The sequence below is a fragment of the Meleagris gallopavo genome, chromosome 21, assembly GCF_905368555.1.
Source record: "Meleagris gallopavo chromosome 21, MGAL_WU_HG_1.1, whole genome shotgun sequence".
Taxonomy (NCBI): domain Eukaryota; kingdom Metazoa; phylum Chordata; class Aves; order Galliformes; family Phasianidae; genus Meleagris; species Meleagris gallopavo.
This window is the reverse complement of record NC_139424.1, coordinates 1998475-2005328: the sequence shown is the minus strand read 5'-3', so window position 1 is coordinate 2005328 and position 6854 is coordinate 1998475.

Sequence of the window (6854 nt, the reverse complement as noted above, 5' to 3'; positions counted from 1 at the left end):
CAAATAAACATATTAATAATCAAGGATTTAATAAGCATTGTGTTTATATCTCTTTACAATTGTATATATGTATGAGCTGCAGCATGTTTTGCTAGGCTTGGAGAAAACCAGTTCCAGATTGCTGGGAAGGTGTTTTCCTCAGAGATACCTTAAACTGAACAACACCTTCCCAAGGAAATGAGAATTTTTGTGATTTCCCTCTTTCTACCAGTGATGCTCCAATGGGACAAGGAGTGCAGAACATGCAGATTTGTCAGAAGCCGTACGGCTTTGTGCCGCTTCAATAGGGCTTTTTTGTTTCCTTTTGATTTGGGAAATAGTTGTTAATCACTGCCTAATTTTAATTTTAAATAGGCTATATTCGTAGGACTCGGTTCCATAGGAAAGAAAAATACAGCAATTGAACTTTGAGACAGTTTCATGCAACAATTGAAACCATAGCAATAAACACAAACACATGAGTGTTTACAAGATCAGAGCCTTAAAAAAACTAATGAGCAATAAATAAATTAGAACACTAATTATCTGCTTAAACTCAGATCTGGTGGAGGAAGGAACTCATTGATTCATGGGATTTTTCTATTGGTCAGCATCGTGCATGGAGCCCAGATCTGCTAAAGCTCTGTCTCTGCTGCCAATTAATTGCTACTGCTGCTCTGAACCCAGCACCCTCTGCTGCAGAGAGCACAGATAGGTGCTGGGGTCAGAGTGCTCAGTGGTGTTTACAAATGCCTCTGTCCTAATCTGGTGGAATATAATGTTTGTTTATGTCCCATCTGATGGGCAGAGTTGCATCCTTTGTTTGCTGCTCCTGGTGTGCTGGCAAACAGGGAAACTTGCAAAGTAAATTCACAAGGCGAGGAAGTGCTGGCGTTGCTGCTGGGTTTTTCCTTTCTCTTCTTCCATATGCTGCCTATTAAAGGTGATCTGTCTTCTCATTTTTTCTCAGCGTTTGTAATTCTTAAAGTAAATTTCTCAGTAAAGCGAATGGGAGAATATAGCACATGTGCTAATATAAACCAAGTTCCTGCAAGCTTAGAGACTGCTCAAACAAAATAGCCACAACCGATAGAATATGATTCACCAAGTCTCTGTAAGCACACGCACATCCTAAGAAAGAATTCCTCTTGGTAAAAAAACCCCTTCAATTAATCAGAGAAGTGGAAGATGCATAGACAATACACAGCCATTTGGTCTGCTTGGCTCTGTGGTTTCGATAACCTTTCACGCAGTACCTGATGAACTGCAGGATCCCCAGTCCTTGTGTGCATTCCTAAGCAGCAGAGCAGTTTGGAAACCACGGGCCAGCTCTAACCCGATGTGACAAAGACACAGAGGTGCTGCTGGATTTGTGGAAATGAGGGGAAACTAAAGGAGAGACCGTGTTCTAAGGCACCCCATGCAGGTATTGGAAAATCCCTATGGGAAAGAAATGTGGGAAATGGCATTTCATTAGTTCTGCTGCTCAGGCTGCCGGGTTTTCTATATAGGTCAAAGTCCTCCTCATCTAGAAGGGATTCCTAACATTTTCTTCAGGCTGGAACTGAAGGGGGGTTTGCTCTGTGGCCAGGACCCTTCATAGCTGGGGAAGCTCAGCACAGACGTCTCTGCATTGAACGCATGACCTGATTTCCAGAGGGTCTGTGAGCCCATATGTTTCCCTGGGTGCTCAGTACTTTCGGTGCCTTTCAATTTCTAAATATGGACTTGGGAGCCTAATTTTAACCACGTACTTTTGGAAAATGTTGGCAATAGTTTAAAGAGGCTGTCTAGACCAGCACGCCTTGCTGCAGCAAATTGCTCCCAGTGATTTATATATTCCTGGTGCTCGCACTCTCTGATGCCTTTTCAGTGTCTTACAGCTGTTGCATTTATGCAGCACTCTTTATCTTGACCTTAGCCCTCAGATTTCTCAGCTATTCTACTCTCTTAACATCTGGGCCCGAAAGGTCACTAATTTACCTCCTGCTTCCCTGCTGCGGGTGCCGCTGGGTTGAGTGGGTACATTTTGAAGAATAACACTCTGTTGGTGGGCTGCCTGCAAGAAGGTCCTCCTCCCCTCGGCATCATTGTGTTACCTTCTCCCACTGCAGCAGCTCGAAGTCATCAAACATCTGCCCTCGAGAGCATTGGAGTGTACTTGTTGGATCCTTATGTGTTAAAGCAGCACACCAGGTATCCAGTGTGCTGGTATTAAATTGCTTTTGCAGCTTGCCTGGAGGATAGAGAAGGGAGCTTTATTTGTACTAACACCCTTTTAATGCACCTCAAAAGGCCATAATAAACATCTCCTGGCCTGTAAAACGAAAAATATATATCTAGAGGTTGTGGTAAATTATGAAATATTGGCATACCTAATAAAAATTCTATCTCAATCGTTTAACATTTAGTGAAATGTTAGATGATGTGAAACCAGACCTGGCGTCATTTCAAGCCCAGGTCAGTAATGTCACTTGGGGAAATTATGAGAACTTCCATTAACTTTGTATTGGCAGAGTTCCCAATCTATTTCACATCTACACATTTTTAGCACCACCGTGAGCAATACAAAGTGTCATTTCTCACGTTTGAGAGCCAGACAATGCCGTGGAGCCTCTCTGCATACAGGAGGCTACTTCAGAAATTAGCAGATCAGATCTTTCATTGATTTTCATAAAGAGCTGTTTGTGGCAAATTTCTTGATTATGGAAACCGATGGCTGCTTTGGGCTTCCTGTCAAAGCCGGCACAGCAGGACAGGGCTTTAAAGTGTGGGAAAAGAGCGAGAGAGCATTAAATCAAGCAGACTTCAGACATTTAGCACCAAATTCAGACTTTGCTTTGAGGGTGCTGAGATGCCGGATCACCACGCCAGTCCTTAGCTGAGATCCAGACAGGGCTGACACTCAGTGCTCCTCAAAGGAGAAGTAGAACTCCAGAGTTATTATCTGAGCTATTCTCTTCTCCCTGTTTTCCCATAAAAACCCTTTTCCTCCTGCCTATTCCCTTCCCAAACTTGCAGACAGACAACTTGTTTTGGAACTCCAACCAGTTTGTCTGGAAAGCACTTTCCATTGGAGCCTGAGAACTGGAGCAGCCTTTAAAGTGGCTGGTACTATTTTCAGAAAAAAAGGTATTTGGCAAGTCTTTAATGTCATGCTTGCCTGGAACTGCTCTCTCCTCTTTAATTAACTCAGTAAAAATCCTCTGGTTACTTCATTTTATTTGCTTAAACCGCTGCAGAAAAATAAACGCACATAAACCCGATTAATAAATCCCTAGCAATGCGCTGTTGTTCACTGTGCTTCAGCAGAGCATAAGTTCCCTGTGAGCAGCTCAAGCTCCAGGCAACAGAGGTCTTGGTGAAAGTGCCCTGTTCTGACCCAACCACGCAGGTGGGATCCCTCTGAGTGCAGTTTGCAGCTTCCCAAGAAAGCCTTGAGGTGCATATTGGCAATTGATGTTCAAAGCAGCGTCCGGGGCTTCTCAGGCTCTGTCCACATGCAGCAGCCTCCTGGGATGTGTGTACAGTGGAGCCTGACCTGTAGCTCTTGCACAGGGAATACAAGTCCCTGCAGCACAAGATATGAGCTGCAGCTGAGCCTATAACTCTAGTCCCTGGTGCTGCAGCCTGCAGGGATGCAGCTACGTAAAGGTGGCCTTTTGGGGTGAAAACCTGCCTGTAACAGAGTCCCAATAAGCAAGCAATCCTTGGCTGCATCAATCAGATTTAAACACAAGAGCGTGCTTGGGCTGGTTGCTGCCGAAGCTGCAAAGCCTCTGTGCAGCAGTAGCCCTTGGGGACACCTCCCAGCCCTTCCTGGAACGCACAAAGGGGGAAATATTTCCTTCGTTCTCTGAGCTGATGTTCTGGCATTTAGCTTTAAGTATCTTCCATTTCCCTCAGCATCTGACCTTTCGCTTTCTCATATGGCTATTGCTCAGCTCCGCCAGCAAGAAAGCAACAAGCAGCCATTACCGGCCTCATCTCATCGCTCCCAGCCATTAGTGTTAATCATGTGCTTCAGCCCTCCTCGCTCCTGTCCCAGCTCCCTGCACCTTCCCTTAGCAATGAGCTGTTGCCACGTGATGGGAGTGAGCTTGTGGCGAAATCAGCGGTGCTACGGCAGCACAGTGATGAAAGGCCGCTCGCTTCCAGCAGCAGTGCTCCTCTGGAGGGATGCAAAGCAGCCGGGATTAAAGCGGGGCTGAGCGCCGTAGATCATTTTGCTGTAATTTCCCCTGGGACCGATGTGACAACTGCAGTGAGATGCACTTGTGGTGGCACATTAGCACTGCCACGGGCTGCCGGCTCGTAGAACAGCAGGATGCTGGCCATCGATCCAGCAGGGTGTGCAGGGGATGGGTGCTGGGATGGAAGGGGTGAGTGGGGCATAATGGATTCACTTAAACATGAGCAGGAAGAGAAGAGGGGGAAGAGGTGAACGGAAGGCAAAATTGCTGAGCTGAAGGTGGGAGATAAGAGGGATGAGATGGGTGAGATGGGAACAAAATTTGGATCTAAGTGTAGAAAGGCACGTGCTGAGGGTGCAAGTGAGGGGTGGATGAGTGGAGAGAAACAGGGCTTTATCTGGAGGTGGAGAAAAGGGTGGGAGAAGCAGAACTCGACGGGTAAATGTATGCTGTGGCAAATAGGGAGGTGTAGGAGAGAAAGGAGAACTGAGTTACCACCCACATCTCAGCCCTGCAAGGTTTTCCATCTTATGTTGGCCAAGGAAAGCGAGCAGCTAAGGAAGGGGTTGAAAATGACAAAGAATGGGTGTGAGGCCAGCATGTAAACAGGTGGGGAAACCAAAGGTAATTTTGTCTCATCACTGTGCACTCATTCAAGCTTGACAGAAAAAGAAGAACAAAAATACATTCCTGCTATAAAAAAGTCATATGTATTTAAATCATGCAGAAAGCATCATGGCGTGTGGTTTGATGTGGCTGGGTTCAGCACCAGCACCTGCATGCTTCTTCTGGCCATGCATTTGGGAATAGTCATCTCTTGGGACTATACTGTCCCACGTGTAGGCAGGGTACCCAGCTGATAACCCTTCTGCATTGGCATGGGTTCAGACTGCAGAATGCCATGGTATTTTGTGTGAGCCTGGCCCCAGCCAAGTCAAGATGGCTTTGGTGCTTCCAGCTGTGATTGTACTGCTGTGCCAAGTGTCACAGATATGAAGCTTTCTTGGGAGATGAGGTAATGAACTCATGTGGGAGCTAATGAAGGTCACCATAAGAGAGTAGTGAGAGCAGTGCCTACCGCTGGGACACTTCTCACCAGGAGCACTCAGGCTTCAGCACTTTCCAGTCTAAATAAGATGTACACTTCCCTGACCTTGTCTTCTCCAATGTAAACGCAGAGCAGGATGTACTTAGAATTAAGATAAATAAGGCCTTATCCAAATAAAACACAAGTCTGCAGAAACAAATCTCTTCCAAGGAAGAAGGTGAGAGGAGGCAGAAACTGATGTTTCCCTACTGAAAAAGTCTTAAATGTCTTAGAGGTGAGAGCACTGTAGAGCACAGCAGTAATAACTGCAATTTAAGGCGGACGATGCTATTGCAAAGTTTTGGCTATTTCTATCCTAAATATCTTTGTTATTTCGTTTTACGTTTTTTTTTAATTGTATTACATCTTTAAGGGCACTATGATTTATTATTATTATTTTTTCTTTTGAGTGGGTAGGAGGGTGTAAATGGGTGGCAGACAAGTGCAGCTCATCCTCATGAGAGATTACACATTTTTGTTTCTCATCTCAGCCAACAAGACAGAGGTCAGTGTGCTTCTCCAAGGCACCCTGTGCTGTACAGCCCCAGCTTAGGATGTCCCCATGCTGCCCCACCAGAGCCCAAGGAAGGGTCGGCACTGAGCCCAGCATTCTGAGCATGGCATGGTGGAGATGGAGTCGAGAGGCAGCTGAGAATGGGGGAAGCAAGGAGAAATTTGTATTACAAATAGGGACGTGAAAAGGGGTGGAGGAGCCCTGTCGAAATGTAAATGTACGATTTGCATAATTGGGCAGCCAAGATTAAACAAAGCACAGAGAAGGATAAGGATTACAGGAAGGGAAAGTGAAGGGAAATGAGAGCTGCACAGAGAGAAAACACTGCTGGTAGATATAAATCTGAGATAAGCAAGAGTAAAAGGAGAAGTTAGAGTACTGAAAGGCAGTGGAAGCAAAGGGAGCTGAGGTGAGCAGTGGTGTGTGTTACTAATCCAGGGTGTATCTGAGCTAGTTAAGAGGTGTGCAAATGGATTTTACAGGAGCTTGAAATCAAAGAGGAGTGTCAGCTGGGCATTCAGCATCCCCTACTGTAGTAACCTTGGGAGCCTGGATCACTGCTACCCAACAGCCAAACACAGCGCTCCTCAGCAGTGCCTTCAGACCTCATCCATAATGAATGTTGCCTTTGATGAATGGGTCATTCTCCACCAGGATATTTGTCAAAATCACCCAAGTGGTGGCTCTGACAGCCTCCTTGTTGTCTCCTGCCCTGAGACAAGCATGGCAGCAGCGGCTGCTGATGGGATCCGCTTGGCTTTCCCTGGGAGCTGTGCTCACTGAGCTGGAGGGGTCCAGTAAAGTTCCGTAGTTCTGAAATTCCTCCTTTCAAACCTTGTAGACTAAAAGCCCTTCCTGTAAGCCCTGCAGCCACCCTATAGGTCTTCTCCATACGAAGCTCCTAGGGCTCCAACGGACTTATCTCCTTCAGTTAGTTTTCTCATATAAAAGATGGATGTGGCCAAGTTGGGTTCAGAGCCACATTCGACACAAACCCATTAATAGAGGCAAATATGTAATACTCTTTGTAAGACTTGTGTCGTGCTAATGCTGAAGGGCAGGAGCTGCATTGTACTTGCTG